This window comes from Bubalus kerabau, chromosome 2 (assembly GCF_029407905.1).
Source record: "Bubalus kerabau isolate K-KA32 ecotype Philippines breed swamp buffalo chromosome 2, PCC_UOA_SB_1v2, whole genome shotgun sequence".
Taxonomy (NCBI): Eukaryota; Metazoa; Chordata; class Mammalia; order Artiodactyla; family Bovidae; genus Bubalus; species Bubalus kerabau.
Window position 1 is genome coordinate 106411312 of NC_073625.1, and position 18472 is coordinate 106429783.

General features: G+C 40.9%; 2 long non-coding RNA genes across 3 annotated transcripts in view; both read right to left on the bottom strand.

Moving 5' to 3' along the window:
• Nucleotides 1–14864, bottom strand: part of LOC129643549 (uncharacterized) — a 35417-nt gene extending 20553 nt beyond the window's left edge. The window contains exons 1-3 of one of the 2 annotated variants that reach the window (XR_008710363.1): nucleotides 14728–14864; nucleotides 13980–14104; nucleotides 2662–2779 (exon numbers count right to left, since the gene is read on the bottom strand). This is a non-coding gene — a long non-coding RNA (uncharacterized LOC129643549). The remainder of the gene's footprint in view (nucleotides 1–2661; nucleotides 2780–13979; nucleotides 14105–14727) is intronic. The other variant, XR_008710362.1, reaches the window with a different exon arrangement.
• Nucleotides 462–2651, bottom strand: LOC129643550 (uncharacterized). The gene is made up of 2 exons (XR_008710364.1): nucleotides 1412–2651; nucleotides 462–815 (listed from the first exon to the last, which is right to left on the bottom strand). It is a non-coding gene; the product is annotated as an uncharacterized LOC129643550 (long non-coding RNA).
• Nucleotides 14865–18472: the final 3608 nt, after the last annotated feature.

Consider the following 18472-nt stretch of genomic DNA (forward strand, 5'->3'; position numbering starts at 1 on the left):
AACAGGCTTTTCCAGGACCTTTTTGGTTCTCGGTGACAGTTTCCCCTATTGTCTGTCTGCAGCTGTTACATGGTTCAGAAGCCGAGGAGACATGCTAATGAGCGCCTGGTGTGTGGGAGGAACACCTCTAAATTCTCCTGGACTGGCCTTGCCGCCTGTTCCTACTTACTTTTCCTAAAATAAGCATCTAGTTGGCAGCCAGGGGATGGGTTATTTGCAGTTTCTTTCTGTGGAGGAAGTTCTTGCTTGGACTAGCTATCTGTGTTTCTATTTAAGCACAAATAAACATATTGCTGCTCCCACACTCCTTAGGTCTACACCACACTCCAAATTGTCAGAGCTAGCCCTCCTCACAAACTCCGTCTGATGACTGGAAACCAGCTGTGGTTTCTGTGTTTATTTCAATTAATCAGTTAATTTAGCAAATTTTGTGTGTGTGCGTTTTTCTTTTGTCCACATCCAGTCTCTTCCTACATTGGTCTTAAATACATTCTCTAGAAAATTGAGTCATTATGACACTGAATGGATTTGGTCCTTGTGATTGTCTTTGGAACTCTTGTGGCTTAAAGTGAAGTCCATTGAGGAATTTTGAGCACTTCATTGCTTATTCTCTCCAGGAGCCTTGAGGAAATGATACAGATAGTTCCTTTTCCAAGAGGGGTTACATAGGTATCTGAATTTCCTGGCATCTGGGATGACAATCCATAGTATTAATCTGAGATTCTCATTCTGAGTCATGTATTTTAGTCAGTAGGCTGGAATCAAGCTAGTTAATCCCCCTTCAAAATGTTTTGCAGCTGTTAGGATTCCATGACCTTTACGCAAAGACACAGAGAATCTTACTGATCAGAGAGCAAGCTGGAGGGGAGGAGTTGGAAGCCTGCAGAGATGGCAGGCTTTGAACAAGGCACAAGGTGATTGCCAGCCATCCTGCTAATGCAGTCAGGGTCTGAATGGCAAAGATGCTTTTAGCTTTCCAGGCTGTTCTACGACTATTCTTCTTTTCTCATCGAGCTTCTAAGGTGGCTTTTCCTTTGAAAATAAATGTCTGAAGTGACCATGCCTAGAGAAGTGGCCCTCATTAAAGACTTAAGACAGCAGGTTAAGTTCTTTCTATTTTTAGGGGCTCTTTGGAACATAACCACAGTGTCCATTAAAGACCAAGAAGCCATGTAGAAACTGGAACTATGAGGATTCTTTGACAAATCTTTTACCCTACTGCCCTCTGAACATAGAAGGGACCTATGGAAAAACAAAATCACCTCTGAGTTTTTCTCTCAAGGGAAGAAAAACTTTCTCTGAGGAGGTAGGAATAAGGGCTAGACAAAGTAAGATTATATGTTCTTGTGAAGGGGACTTATCTTACTCATTTTCATTTCCTACTTCTTTGTCAATTTGTTCTTACTCTTACCTCTCCAGGACATAAGTGAATACATCTTGGGCATGTTCCTAAAGTAATCTCATCTGTTTTCATAGATTCATATATACCGCCTGCAGTAGTAATGAGATTCAGTTGAAATTAGCACCAGTTTTATTTACATGTGCCAGGAGCTGTGGACTTCCTCAGTGCCTCAAAATACAGCGGCACAACGCATTCCCTGAATTCTACCCCTCGGCTCAGTTGTACCACTTACGCTGCTCTAAATAAGTCGTCAGGATAAATTGCTGGTGGGCATTACCACTTTACTCGTCATTTGTCTCAGCTGGGGGAGTTTTTTTAATTGAAAGAGTCAGTATAAAAAGTAACTCACAGCTGGAGAAGTTGAAAATATGTGATGAGATCATCAGACTAATTGGCCAGGTCTGCTAATCAGTAGGTAACCCAATAATTTTGACATAGAAAACAAACAAGAGATTGAGTGGAGTACCTTAAATTTTCCAACTATGAAGAAAACAGTCTCCCTTTAATGTGGGGAGACTATTCTGACTAGAGACGCTAGGATATTTTAATTTCTTCGTATTACATATTGATTTCACTCACACACTGTGAAACTCAGTACTGACGGTTAGCTGAATCAGCACTGCAGTTTGGTTAGGATTCCTCCTGACATGGAGAAAGTGTAGAGGCAGAAAGCTTGAGAATATATATCAGGCCTGCTGATAGTGGACATTTGTTTTTAATCCATTGGGAGTGTGAATATAATGGCACTGCTATCACCAACAGTAAAATGAACAGTAAAATGAAATCAAACAAACCCTGCTCCCCTCTTGATGCCATGCCTCTCTGTCATCCACTGTCTCAACCATCTGTCACCAAAAGAAGTCATATCAGTAGTTCTTCCTGTGTGGTCCCACCCACCAGCAACATTCTGCATCCCATGGAGTCTTCTAAGAAATGCAAATTCCCAGGCCCCACTTTGGCCTACTGAATCAGACACTCTGAGGGTGGGGCCCAGAAATCTGTTTTATCACATTTAGCAGGTGATCCTGATGCACAATAATGTTTGAGAACCACTGGTCCACAACTTTACTACTCAGAATATGGTTTACAGACCAGCAGCCAGGCAATCACTAAGAATTTGTATGTAATAAAGAATCTTGAGCCCCTGCTCATAGTTTGCAATTTTAAGCAAATCCCCAGGTGATTAGGATGGCTATTAACATATGTGAAGCTCTAGTCATTATCCCAACTTGAAATAAAAATTACATTTTTGAGCCTACCTTGCAAGTAGGTTTAGCAGTTTGGGCTACTGAAATCTAGGCAGGAGTCTTCTAGGAAGACTTCCTGTCTTTCAAGACAGGAAGCGTGAACCATTTAGTCCTTCCTCCACTTTTCTGCCTGTAACACGGAGGTGCTGGTCAGTCACTCACAGCAGATGACTTCTACTTTAGTATGTATTTTACCACCCCTCATTTCTTTTGTTTCCATTTCCGAGGAGGAGGTTCTGGTCTTCTTCCCTGCCGAACCCACTGAACCTAGTTCTAGGCCTCCTGCCTCAAGATGGCATTTGTTGTCATAGAGAAAGCACGGCCTTTGGCCCCTGCCACACAATGGCTAGAATTTCAGAGCTATTGTGGATATAGATGTATGTCCTGGAGCATCTTGTTTAACCTCCTTGCACCTTGTATTTTCATCTATAGTAGATAATAACATCTTTCACACAGCGCTGATGAGTACCAAATAAGAAAACGTAAGTATATCTTGCATAGTAGGGCTTTCCTGATGGCTCAGCCGGTAAAGAATCTTCCTGCAATGCAGGAGATACAGGAGACATGAGTTCAATCCCTGCGTTGGGAAGATCCACTGGAGGAGGAAATGGCAACCCATTCCAGTATTCTTGCCTGAAAAATCCCATGGACAGAGGAACCTGGCGGGCTACAGTCCAAAGGGTAGCAGAGAGTCAGGCATGACTGAGTGAGCATAACTTGCATAGTGTTGGGACAAAGTAAGCATGGAATGAATGTTAGTTTATTCCTTTTCCCTTGTACTGTGTTAATAATTCTTATCCTGTTTTTGGTTTTTACATAAGCTCTCTAGCTCCTTTCCCTTTGTGTACACATGTGCTTATACACACGCTACTCGAAACAAGCTTTCCTTCATCACTAAGAAATAAATGCCATGATCTTTTGTTAGTTCTAGGAAATTTAGTTCCTTTTCTTAGTTCCTCAGTCCCAGGGATATATCTGATGCTAATGACTATGCTTTTTTCCTTGTAACTGTTACCTCCCTTGGTTTCCATAAGTAAGTTGCTATCCTACCTCTTACTGCTCCTTATTTCTTAACATTTCTGGTTCTTTCTCCTGCTGCTACTAACCAAAAAATTAAAAAGTACCTCTAAAATTAGACCCCTGCTTTCTGCCCTTTTCTTTCTACAGTTATTTCCCCAGTGTTTTGATTCTCTTCCATGGGCACAATTCTCACCTTTGAAATGATTTCTACTAGCAAATCTCCCACGAGGTCCAATCCCAGATTTCCATCTACTCATCTCCACCTGCCTGTCCTAGCAATACCTTAATATTTATTAAACTGAACTCTGCATTTGCTCTTCCTAATAACTCATCCCAAGAGGTGCCATTATTATTAAAAAATAATCTTTACATTTTTCTCTACCTTGCCTCACATCTAATCAATTGCCAAGATCCCTTAAGGATACCATCACAAGTTTGTGTTTCTTTTCAGAAATTATGGTTCCTAGTGCCATTGCTTTACATCTCAGACATTCATGATCTCTCCTCTGTACCTTAGAAGTACATTCCAAGCCAGTCTCCACCTATATCTACTTCCTCCCTCAATGCTAGATATACTTAGCGATATTTCCCAACTCAAAACCCTTTGGGAAATCCCACTACTTTCCAGCATTCCAGTTTCTTCATAATGTTGACCTGGCCTGTTTGACACCATCTAACTACTTAGCAGTCTTTACCCCTATGACCTGCATTTCAACCAATCTGGAGTATCTATCCTCCAAACCTGCCTTTCCTCTTTTTGTCTTCGTTTACTTATTTTTACTTTACCTTCGTTCTGAAATGCCTTCTGGGTCTCTTTTTATAGTTTGCAATCCTACCTTGCTTTTAAGACTCATTTCAAATCATTCCTCCTTCCCAGTACTTTGGCCACCTCATGTGAAGAGTTGAGTCATTGGAAAAGACTCTGATGCTGAGAGGGATTGGGGGCAGGAGGAGAAGGGTACGACAGAGGATGAGATGGTTGGATGATATCACTGACTCAATGGACATGAGTCTGAGTGAACTCCGGGAGATGGTGATGGACAGGGAGGCCTGGCTTGCTATGATTCATGGGGTCACAAAGTGTCGGACACGACTGAGCGACTGAACTGAAGTAATTTATATTCCTCATCTAATGTCTCTCAATTTTATGAGATTTTTTTTTGAGAAATTAATTTCTTCCTCATATTATTGTTATTTGTACACTTATCTACTATACACATAGTATGTTGTCTAAGAGCTAAACAGTGTTTGCTCATCTTTTTCTCCCATTTTGTGCTAAAAACATTATCTTGCTAATAATATTTAGGCCACAAATATTTGCTGAATTGATTTAATTAGAAGTGCACACTGGTTTATTATGTGCAAACCAAAACTCTGATTTAAAGAAAAAAGACAGACTAAATTATTGATTGTTAGGCTTTTTGCCCAAGACAATATAGAAGTCCACAAAACAGTCTATAAACACAAAAAAAATAAATAGCTAACTAAGAGTGGATAATCAGGTAACAAGTAATAGAGCAAGAGAAAGAGAATGACTATTTAAGACTTGGCTTTAAAGGATTACCATAGGAGCAAAAAAAAAAAAAAGCATTCAATTTGGTAAGCTGGCTTCATTTTGTAGAGGATTCAGTTTAGCATTTGGGAGACAATTATTTGCTTGCTCTTAACAGTCATTTCCAGGGTAGGTGACAGCTATCAAAATAGTAACCTTTAAAGTCTGCTACTAAACATATACACAAAGGTTAAACAAATGTCATTACCGTCTACACCTCCATGGATTTGGAAGTGTGTGCTACATGCTTGTGGCTCAATTCATTCAATTTTCAAATGTCACCTCCTTAGAGAGGCCCTCCTCGTCCCTTCTACCTAAGTAGCATTTATCTATCATATGACCATCAGCCCCTTTACCTTTTGTTCTTCGTAGCAGCTGTGTGACCCGTGTGTCTTCCTCACTGGAATGTAACCACCATCAGGGCAGCGGCTCAACTATTTTGTTCTCAGCAGCCTCTCTACTCTAGAACAACCTGCTATGTGCTAAGAATTCAATAAAGAAATATATTTTGTATGAACAGAAGTGCCAAAAATAATTGACCCTTCTATGATATGTTTATTACAACATCCAGTTTTTTAATAAGACAATGCTTTATTTTGTATCACTCAGGTTTTGCTCACCTAGGCAATACAATTGTAAAGCTCTCTAATCCTTTCTAGAATTACTCTTTCCATTCACTTTCCATGATTTATTTTGCTTATTACATGAGAGAAGTTGGCTCAAATTTTCCCAGTAAGTGAAAATGGGTCTCTAATTTGGGCTTTCACTCATTATCCTTCCCTTTTAGTTCATGGTCCTCCTTGTTCCCGGCTAGTCCCTGCTGACCTACTCAGCATCGTTACTGGGAACCAGAAAATGGTATGTAATTGAATTGGTATCGCTGCTGTCACCATCAATTTGTGTAGGAAAAAAGGCTGAGGAAACACAAAGGCCGAAACTATAATTGAATTTGGTTGCTCCAAAGGTAAAACACAGTTGCAATTTTCAGAGAGCATGGCAGGTCAGATGGTGAATGTGAAGGGGCTGAGTGAGATGGATTATCCCTAGGGGATATGAAAACCAAAGAAATGGACTTCAGCCAAAATGGATGGTCAGATGTCACTAAACCCACAGCTTTCACAAGGTCAATTCTTTTTCTAGGCACTCAAGTACAACGAACACTGGATTATGAGGTGGATAGGGGATACCTGGGGATATGGGTTCTAGTTCCAATTTCTTCAGTGGAGGTAAAACAATAAACAAATTATTTAACTGCCCTGGACCACAGTCATCTCACTTATAATATTGGGACAATAAGATAATTCCTGGCTCTCGGGGCTGCTGAGAGGACCCAATAACATGGTATCTTTGATTGCTTTTGAATAGGGCTTCATGCTGTTTGAAAGCAAAGTCATCTTATTATATGATCAATACCTTATTTCTACAGTGACTAATCATTTCAGTTAGCTTTTTATCCGTTACAAAAAGCATACCACAGAGAATTGACTTGCTCAAATTATGTTTATTTAACTTCCAACCTCCCATTAATATGTATTATCATGACTAGGAATTTAACAGCCTACAAGCCAGGAAATATGGAAGTGATATTTGCATAGCATCGTTACATATTAGTACTTCTCTTGTCACAGTGAGGGATGATATTTACCTTGAATATATTTTATCAAAGTCATCCACTTATTCTGATGCCTAAACTACTATTTTTGTGACTTTGTTATAAATACTTTTTGGAGGGGACCATGTGACTAGACAGTATGCCCATTATGGATCAGTCCTTTATCCTCTCTTCTATGCACAAGTTTTACCTACCATTGTTTGGCTTCTTGAAAACTTACCACATTTGGTAATTCTAGAACTCATTTATTGCCTTGTTCTAAGCCTGGCCCCAATCAGTCATTGAACAGAAAGAGTGCAAGCTGCTTAAATTTTGCTTCCCTGTTTCATATGTCTCTAAAACTGTTTAAAAGTTACCAACAGACTAAATCTTATTTCCTTTTGTAGCACCTATTACTCTCAAAAATACTGGCAACTGGATATAAAGTTAAAAGTTTGAAATCCTAGTAAGGGTCTGGAAAGTGGTTGTCAATTAAGGACGGGTCACCATAAAACCCAGTGTACCTAGAGGATTCTGGGTTATACCTGATGTCTAGGAATAATTGTTAATTGTACTCCTCTGCCAATCACAAAATGTCTTATTTTAATCAATAAATAACATGACCTCCCAGTTGAGGGCAGTATTTCCACTGAGGACAGTGTAGCTCTAGGTGTGATCTGAGGAAGAGGTGTCCCTGTAACAGCGGTGGATGCCATGGAGGGCTGTGCTCCTTACAACGTTTTTGTGCCTTATGGCTCTGCCATTCCTAATCCAATGAATATACATACCCCTTCCATCTTAGTTCAGCTTGACTTTATGGCTTGATGGGTCAAAAAGACCCAGTTCAGGATGGGCAGTCTTGGCTCCATAATCAGTTGACATCCCATGATTTTCCTCTATCAGTTCCCAGGAACATAGCAAGACTTATTTTGCAAATGCTATCTTGATCTCTAGCAGTTTCCTGCAGATGTTATAGCCTTACTCTAAAATATTAGAAGTTCACTTTAAAATTTGCCTACTGGGACTGATCACAAACTAAAACTATCTTTTCCCATCGTAGATAACCATTAGTGTTGCAGTACCGCAGGCCCATATATGTCAGCCGTTCAGGCTACACAGCCTTTCTGACCTGGGTCTTAATCAAAGCTCGAGTCTTTCTGTGTCACATTGGTGAATGGGATGAAGCAAACTTCTGAGTATTAAATATGTCACTCCAGAACTCAAAGAGGACTTAAAAGAGTCGAGCTTCTTCTTAGGGGTTGTCGTAGTTGTTCAGTTGCTCAGTGGTGTCCAACTCTTTGCAACCTCATGGGCTGTAGCCTTCCAGATTCCTGTGTCCATGGGATTCTCCAGGCAAAAATACTGCAGTGGGTTGCCATTTTCTCCTCCAGGGGATTTTACTGACCCAGGGATTGAACCCTTGCCTCCTGCATTGGCAGGCAGATTCTTTACCACTGAGCCACCTGGAAGGCCCATGAATACATTAGGTTGCTCACAGCTATGATAGTAATCTTGGATGGTTGGGGAAGGCATGTGCCTTCCAAAGGCCAAGGAACCAATACAGAAATTCTGCCAAATATGAAATGTGCCTGTTCCAACCTTACATTTGGGGATTAAGGAAATGATTACATGCTGAGTCCATGAACCTAGTGAACTCACTGAAATGGAATTAGACCAGGTTTTTATTATTTGGTTCTCATATGCTTTTACTCTAATTAATGCCACATAATTTTTCAGGTCCCTTATCACTGTTTACTTAGAACCTATGTATCACAGTACTTGAAATGACTGCTGCTGCTGCTGCTAAGTTGCTTCAGTCGTGTCTGACTCTGTGCGACCCCAGAGACGGCAGCCCACCAGGCTCCGCCATCCCTGGGATTCTCCAGGCAAGAACACTGGAGTGGGTTGCCATTTCCTTCTCCAATGCATGAAAGTGAAAAGTGAAAGTGAAGTCACTCAGTCATGTCCGACTCTTAGCGACCCCGTGGACTACAGCCTACCAGGCTCCTCTGTACATGGGATTTTCCAGGCAAGAGTACTTGACTGGGGTACCATTGCCTTCTCTGACTTGAAATTACTGGATATTCCCATTTTTATTGGGGCATGATTATTAAAATAGTCATAGATGCCTTGAGGAAGTACTGAGGGAATTCTCATGTGCACTTAATATGTGGTTTCAGATCTCTTCCTCTTGAAGACCTGACTTCTTCAAGTAGTGGGATCTGGGGCTGAGAATTGGCTCAGAAACTGAACAAGGGATTTTGACTTTTTATTGGACTAAGTTCCCTTAACCTCCTGAATAGATCAAGCATACCCTTGTTGACTGCCTAGAGATACACTGTGTTCTATTAACCATCTCTTTGGCCCTATGTGGGTTAGGTCTTCCTGGCTCTTATTCAGACTGTCCATTTATGATGATGATTGTGATCTTGTTTTAGATAGCTAGGTGCTACCACCTAACCTGCATTATTTTGGCATTCTCTTCATTACCATCAGGGTTCCCAATTCTATAATTGCATCTTCTATCTTCAGCACTAGCCTACAGAGGACAGCAAACACTGAGCGTCTTATTTATGCTGGTGATTTTCTCATCAGTGCATTTTTTATCATTATGGTAAAGGGAGTGTCCTATGGGCCCTTAAGTGAAACACGGTTAGTTGGTGGGTTTCTGCTTCACATAGTACATCCTCTCTAGCAAGCCTTCTCTGAACCTTTTGATCTCTTCTTTCACCATGTGCCATGGAAGTTCAGGTATTTTTAATTAGCAAGGGCCAAGCCTTTGACTGTGTGGATCACAATAAACTGAAAGAGATGGGGATACCAGACCACCTGATCTGCATCTTGAGAAACCTACATGCAGGTCAGGAAGCAACAGTTAGAGCTGGACATGGAACAGACTGGTTCCAAGGAGGACAAGGAGTATGTCAAGGCTATATATTATCACCCTGCTTATTTAATTTATATGCAGAGTACATCATGAAAAAAGCTGGGCTGGAAGAAGCACAAGCAGGAATCAAGATTGCCAGGGGAAATATCAATAACCTCAGATATGCAGATGACACCACCCTTATGGCAGAAAGTGAAGAAAGAACTAAAGAGCCTCTTGATGAAAGTGAAAGAGAAGGGTGAAAAAGTTGGCTAAAAGCTCAACATTCAGAAAACCAAGCTCATGGCATCCAGGCCCATCACTTAATGGCAAATAGACAGGGAAACAGTGGAAACAATGGCTGCCATTATTTTTGGGGGCTACAAAATCACTGCAGATGGTGATTGCAACCATGAAATTAAAAGACACTTACTTCTTGAAAGAAAAGTTGTGACCAACCTAGACAGCATATTAAAAAGCAGACATTACTTTGCCAACAAAGGTCCATCTAGTCAAGGCTATGGTTTTTCCAATGGTCATGTATGGATGTGAGAGTTGGACTATAAAGAAGGCTGAGCACAGAAGAATTGATGCTTTTGAACTGTGGTATTGGAGAAGACTCTTGACAGTCCCTTGGACTGCAAGGAAATCCAACCAGTCCATCCTAAAGGAGATCAGTCATGGATGTTCATTGGGAGGACTGAAGTTGAAACTGAAACTCCAATACTTTGGCCACCTGATTCGAAGAGCTGACTCATTTGAAAAGGCCCTGATGCTGGGAAAGATTGAAGGCAGGAGAAGGGGATGACAGAGGATGGGATGGTTGGATGGCATTACCGACTCAATGGACATGAGTTTGGGTAAACTCTGGAAGTTGGTGATGGATAGGGAGGCCTGACGTGCTGTGGTTCATGGGGTTGCAAAAAAGCAGACATGACTGAGTGACTGAACTGAACTGAATAGCTTTCCCCAAGCTTCTAAGGACCATTCAAGCAGCATGTAAGCACTGTCTCCTGGGTTGCTGACAGGGTGTTCAGAGGATAATATTCCCTGCATCAGAGGATAATATTCACATATAAATAAATTCTCCCTTATCCAAATTTGTTTTGCCTTCATTCCCCTCCCCTACTACCTGGACCCTGGATCAGGCTCAAGTCCCATACATTCTTTCCTGGTCCTGTTGACACATGTTGGCTGGGGCCTGCAGCTCTCTGGGCGCATAGTTCCTTCCTTCTGCTAATAGACAGACCAAACATTTTGCAAGCCAGTTATATTGTGACCCTAGTTATTGTTCTGGTGGCCAAGAGGGAAAGTGGTAAAGTGAAGGGGAAAGGAAAGGAGGTGTAGGTATGTATCTTATCTTGATGTCTTGCAGAAAAAAGAATGTGATAGCTTTTAACCTGAAGAACTACAGCATTTCTAGGGGTTCAGAGGAGACTAGAGATTCAAGATTTTCAAGGGTATCAACCCAAATAACCCCATCCCAAGCCTCAGAGCTTTACTCCTTTTCAGTTAAGGCTGTAACCTTGGTGAAGCAGATTTTCCAGGTCAACAAATCAATGTTCTCTGGAATCTACTATACTTTAAATCACATTCTGGGTTTGGTCCTCTGCCCTTCTGCCCTCAGGCCCTCTGGCTTTTTAATTTTGTTCTGAATTTGAGATTAATTGCTCTCAGTCCTTCATTGTCTTTCACTAATGCCTTGGTAGAACCCAGGCAAACCCACCTGATTCCATGGCTTTTATAATCATTGCATTCCCAGAACCTCTTGATTATCTGAAGCAGTGCACCTGCAGTATATTTTCTTTTAGTTTCCATTCCAATTTACCATCAGTGAAAGATGTAACTTGCATTGTGACAGTATTCTAGGAATTACCCAAATTCCATTCGATGTACCACCAGTAACAGGTTTCTCATCGTCAGCTATTCAAAGACTAATATAGCTCCAAAAGCGCACTTCAAAGACAAGTCTTGGTATCAACTGTTTCCCAGGAAACAGACTATGAAGCAGAGATTTGAATGCACTATTATGGAGAGGGCTCTTAGGAAGGAAAATGCTTATAAAAGAGTAAGGAGAGCAGGATTAGGCAGAGGGGGAAGCTGAACAGCAATGTGGTACCAACAGAGGACTCAGCGCATCCTATGGGGAAGCACTGAGTTGGAATAGCATTCAGAGGTCTCCCCTTTTGAGTACTTGGCTTTATACACCTCCATTGACCAGTCATGGGGTATATGTTGCTTCTGGATTGGGGTGCAACTTTGTGCATGGTATCTTCCTTTGATGTAAGGCAGTTCCTTCAGGAACTCTCAGCTATGTGTCGGCAACAGCCAGGACTTCTGGGAGTTGTGGAAATGTATGTCTCGATCCCAAAGGAAAGATACACTTGGGATAACACAGGAGCCATTACACTATGTGCTTTTGTTTTTGCCGAACTGCAAGTAGTTCAGTAGGTCTCAGGTGTGGAGTATGAGAGGGAGAGGGGATAAGTGACAAGGCCTGATGGATAAGCAGCTTTCAGATCAGGGAGAGTCTCTGTCTTGCAGTGTCAACCTCCAAAGGGTAGTAATGCCCAACAGGTACTTAGACATACATTCTGGAGCTCAAGAGAAAAATCTTGATAGAAAATTATCTTATATCTGAGATATAGAGTTGAGGGTCATTAGGGGAAGCCAGTTCACCTAAGTTTGAATTCTAGCTCCACCCACATCACTTCAAGTCCTCTGAACCTGTTTTCTCTTCTGTAAAGGCCTGACAGGGTTATTGGAAAGAGCAGGTGGGATGACTCATACAAAGCACTTAAGCAGAACTCTTTGCAAATGTTAAACCTTTATATGGCACATTAAACCATCCAACTTTGTTCTCAAGTCAACCCAAAGATTAATCCTGAACTGACAAAACTTCTGTCCCCATTTTTCCTTTAAAAACACTTATGAAATGAGTGTGTGTATGGTGGGAGGGGAGCTTTTATGATGTTATTATTTGTCTTTCATAGCTGGAAAAAATTGAAGGCTGAACTGTTAAGCTCTTTGGCTGTTATATCACAGCAGGATGAGTCAGGATAAACAATTTTGATCCTTAAACTCCTTGTGCTACTTGGCTCTGTAACTACCCAACTCATAACCTACTGGGAAAAGAAAAGGACATTGATGTATAATGCTAATCCTATAACCAATGAAAAGAGCTTTAGGGTCATCTTTTTGAGATCATTGCTCCGAGGTTAGGCCCCAGGTGTTGAGAAGCATAGACATTATAAGGTCTATTGAGAAGATTCTGACAGGGCTTCATTATCAGGTGACAGGGTGATGAGGTGGGTGATAAGATTGCACCTCAGCTCAGAGGTCGGCCTCAGATTGAAGAAGGCAATGTATTTGACTCTCTGGTAGGGGAGGTGAATTTTCAGTGACTTCTCTCTGGAGTGAAGATATGCGAGCTAATGAACTTCTAGTCTTAGATAGCAGACTTCCTCTCCTGGGTCTGATCAGTTCTTTAAGTTTCTTACTTTCTTATGGCCCCTTTTTATGTAGATATCATTTCAAGAAGGGAAGGCAGAGAAGCAGCCCTGGAAATCCCAGTTTTGTTTGTCGTGTTGAAAACAAAGCTACAAACACAATTTAGGGGGAAAAGTGTATCCCTTCCTCCCACCTACTGCTGTGGGAGGAAGGGATACATACTCTGCAAAGAGATGGATTAGCTGGAGGGAGAAGGGGAGAAACAGAGGAAGAAAGGTGTGACTGGCAGCAACTATCAAACAGGAAGATTTATCTGTTTTCTGAGACGAGAGGAGGCAAGGTGAAAGCAGAACTTGCTAAATATAAATGTCAGCTGCAAGCCTGATCTATAGAGTAGTGAAAATAGTCCTTGGTAAAAAATAAAATCACCAAAATTCCGCTTTATTGTCATCAGATTTGTTAAATAATTCTTCTAATTTCCCTATTTGGAGTGGAAGAGGAGGAATCAGTGAATAATATACATCAGTGCTGCTTCTTTACCCACCCCCAACTCAAGAGGCAATAGGGTAAACATTTAGGAGCATACTACTGATAAGGATCATCTGAAAAATGTGTTGAATATCCACACAATATTTACAAAAATAAGTAATGTGGGCCCATCTACAAAGACTTTTAGCCAACTCCATAGTAATGCTGATGTGAGTGGTCTAAGAATCAGACTGTAAAAAACACTACTTTTCTACATGACCAGTGCCCATCCCAACTTTAACCCAACAATCATGGACATCTACAGCAGATAAATAAACATTTGTTTGACCAACCCAAATAAGAAAACAGGATAAGAACATTACTATTAGTGTAGACACTTCTTCCCCCTGGCAGGTGGCAGTGGGGGTTCTTCTAAAATAGGAATCTTCAGAGGACAGCTCTTTCCAAAACAAAGGATATTCTGCTCAAAGTTAATTCCCACTTCTTCCTAGAAGGCAGAAATTGCTCGTAACTTTTAATTCATTTTTTGTTTGCTTTTTACCTTTTAAAAAATGCTAAAACCTAGTCTATATTCTGTTATAGGTATAATATCAAGTCCTAGCCCCAGACCGCTTTCCTCATTTCCCAAAAGCACCTGAAACAAAAAGGGTAAACTATTTTTACACCAAAATAATGGGAAATGGAAAGATAAATAGGATTGCTTCGGCAGGGATTACTTTTCATTGTTATTTTTCTTTTTCTATTCATTTTTCTGTTAAAATATTAATATTAGGCTAAATTTAATTTCTGCCTTTTCCATTTATAGCTACCCAGGAGAACTTTTCTTTGATTTGATGACTAAAACTAATGTTGCATTAGCAGTTTGACAAAGAAACTGATTCGGAATTGGCTTCTTAATATCTGAGACTTGTAAAAGTCAGGCAACAACAAACCAAAATATAATGATCTACTGGGGCACATGATTGAGACTGCAATATTTGGGACCTGCGAGGGTTCTCAGAGAGTACTTATCTATCTTTGTTCATCCAAGCCCTTTGAATTTGGGACAGGAAGTTGGAAGTCTCATGCTAAATCATTGATTTAATATTAAAAAATGCTCTTATCTCCAACCTTTGGAAGTAGAGGAAACCTCTTGAACTCAAATCTTTTTCAAGTACTACACCATTATTTTCTTTTTTTCAGCCAAACTTCTTGAAAGAATTGTCTTTGGTTGATGTCTCTCCTTATTGCTACCTATTTAGTCTTCAGCTCTGTTCAGCCTTGCTTCCAGCCTACCATGGCTTTGAAACTCCTCTTGGCAAGGGAACCAATGTTACCAAATCTAACAGTTACATGTCTGTACACGTCTAACTTGACATCTCAGCAACAGTCAATGCAGCTTACTCTTCCCTTCTCTGATTGTTTGGCACTATACTCTTGTTTTTCTCCAACTTTATGGATTTTCATTACCAGATTCTAATCGGCAGCTCCTCCTCTGCTTGCTTAGCCTCTTTTATATGTGGGAATTCTTGGGCCCTCTACATGTTTCCAGCCACCCTGTCCCCAGGTGATTTCATTTAGTCTTTAATTAAAGTACTATCTATAGCCCAATTAATCCTAAATGTATATCTCCATCTCTAACCTCTCTCCTGTATTACAACCTAATGTATTCAACCTGCTACTTAAACATATCTAAATAAAGCTCTTGATTGCCTCAAATATTATACTTTCATGTCTTCCTTCAGTACCATATCCCTGTTTTTTCCAAACTCTTGAGTTCATTCTCTCCTCAGGGTTTACAGACTTTTTTTTTCTGTCTAGAACCACCTCCCCACCATGTCTTCATACAATCAACTCCTTTTCATCATTGAGATCTTGGTTCAACTGTCACTTCCTCAAAGAGGCCTCTTGGCCACACTAGCTAAGGTGGATCTCAGACATCCCAGAAAACCTCTGTCACATCACCCAATTTTGTATCTGTGTAGCAAGTCTTGTTCACTTGTTTATTATTTACTCACTCCCCAAGCCCACTAGATTGTAAGTTCCATGAAGGCACCACCTATTCTTTAGATTAATGCCTAGCAGATAACAGGGGTTGGAGAAGGCAATGGCACCCCACTCCAGTACTCTTGCCTTGAAAATCCCCATGGACGGAGGAGCCTGGTGGGCTGCAGTCCATGGGGTCGCTGAGGGTCGGACACGACTGAGCGACTTCACTTTCACTTTTCACTTTCATGCATTGGAGAAGGAAATGGCAACCCACTCCAGCGTTCTTGCCTGGAGAATCCCAGGGACGGGAGCCTGGTGGGCTGCCGTCTATAGGGTTGCACAGAGTCAGACACGACTGAAGCAACTTAGCAGATAACAGGGGTATAAAAATTATTAAGTTATAAATTTTAGGATTATATATAAATCATGAATTATTCAAAACCATAGACTGTTGACAATGATTGAGCCCTGTAGAATTTCTTATATTTTGCTTAGAGTAGTGGGTCCTGAAACTGAGTTATGTCTGAAGGACTGTAATAAGTTGGTGGGTGAGAAGCTTCTTGGTATCTGTTTTATTGATTTGTGTTCACTGATGATATCTTTAAGAAGGGAGTTTGGGTGAAAATTCAAAGAATCCAAGAGCATCTATGGAATGGGGGTAAAGATGTGAAAGAGAGAAAAACTCTTTTTCAGTCAAATCCCAAGTACTAGAGACCACATCTATGTGGAAGGAAGTTTCCAGAAGAAGCAAACAGAGCCATTAAAAAAAATTAATTTGGTAAGAGACAAGCAACATTGATTCAATTATCAGGTAGAAAAGTAAGACACTGTATTGGGAAAAAGGCATCTCAGCATCTCTGCACACCTGTCACTCCAGTGCAGCATGGGACCCGCTGATGCTGGTTCCTGTGACCTGGCGGGGGTGGGCTGCTTTGGGAGACCTTGGGAACAGTCCTCTGGGAGGAGAGTTGGAGTTCTCACTTTTTGACTCTGCTCTGTTAGGATTAGCTCTTGTCTTAAGCCACCGTGATGGCAAATTGCTGAGGCAGAAGCGGATGCTCCGTATTCTCTCATTCACATCCAGTGGGAAGACAGTGAAAGTTTCTTGCTAGAAATTCTAAGAAAAATTCTCACTCTGTCCCATTATCTCTGACTCATCCTAGACCCATTTTTTAATCAATCCGCCTGATGAGAGAGGAGGTACTCTAATAAAAAGCTGAATCCTGGGTATTCCATTTGTAGAGGTCAGGGCTGGGCTCCCTCTAAATTAAAATTGGAAATGGTAAGATGACCCTGACCCAGGAAGTTGAAGTGATTTCTTTTCTTTCATTCATCAGCACTTACTGAGCTCCGACCGTGTTCTTGGTGCCTATCTAGGTGCTGACGATACCACGGTGAACAAAGCACACAAAACCCCTTCAACTGTAGCAAAATTCCTAAAGTGTCAAGGCCACTTAATTACTTTTGGCACTACCTTGGCTGACCCACTCATTTTTTAGAAACGGGGGATGAGGCCAGGGTAACTCTCCTCCATACCACAGGAGAGGCGAATGTTCATCACGGCTGGCAGTTCTTTTCAATTGTAAGTTTTATATAATATGACTCCCAGGCTACCAAAAGCTACAATCACCCAGGGCAACCATCACCTGTTCCCTGAACTCAAAGGTTGTCAGCTGCTGAAGTTGTCTTCACGCAATAGCCAAGCATAGGCATGGATGGAAGCTGTGAGGGCAGAAGCATGGATGATGGGGTCATGGTCTCCCCTAGATGCTGGAGAAACTTCACCTGTGTCCTCCTGACAGGGAGCATTCACTGCATTTTAATATAATGTTATTCTTTGCAGTGATTTTACTTTCAGACTAGTGGAGAAATGAGGCCTCAGAAGAAAGAATGCAGACGGGGGTTTGGTAAGTGACAGAGAGCTAATAAACATTTCTTTTCCAACCCAATATGAAAACACCCACATTTAAGGATATGTAGTTTGCATGAGAAAACTCAAAATGAATTATGAATTATTGATGTTTAGTAAATCAGGAACTAACATTCTACCGTTACCCCACCCCATGCTCTTTCACTTTTGGTAGTAATCAATGGAAGTCTGCCCTTCAAATACCACCCAATATTTTCATTTTACCCTCCTTTCTCATTTTCATTGTCTTTCTTATTTTTTCTCTCTCTCTCTCCCCCTTCCATTCTCGTATCTCTCATTCTCTTACTCCCCCTCTTTTCTCTTCTTTTTTGCTTTAGGGTGTATCCTAGCAACAGCTATTTCAATTAAAAAAGGATGGGAAGGGCCACCAGTGTTGCCAAGGTTACCAGTATTTCCTGCTGTCACCAGAGGAAGTTAACTTGTGCATCAATCATAAGGGAATCAGATGCTCGGCACTTTGCTACTCTGCCTTTCTCCTCAAGATAATCTCTTTCTCATTCAGAGATAATGAGGGTTCTCCACATCAAAGTTTTACCAAGTTTCTCACAGTGTCATGGGTGTTATTATTTAGTAAGAAATTACTCTATGGCCCAGATGTTAATAGAAAAGTTTGGGGAAACATAAAATACCAATAATAACACTAGATTTTGACATCATTTAAGGGAGCAACAATTCTATTCATTTGATATGCCCTCCTATTTCCAATAAGATAACAGTTTTAATTGCCAACAGAGCCATACTGTAATAATGCCTCTAAATCAGATATGTTTGATTATTTTTTGGGCGGGGGAGCAGTTTAAAACCATTTTATTGAGGGGCTTCAGTGGGCTGAGAGGACAATGAGACCTGACATCGTTCTCCCAGCTGGGATCTCCCCAGCTTCACAGTTGCTGAAAGATACTTTTGCTTTTAAAAATAAAATCACCATAGTACTTTGTACGTACATACCATTATTTA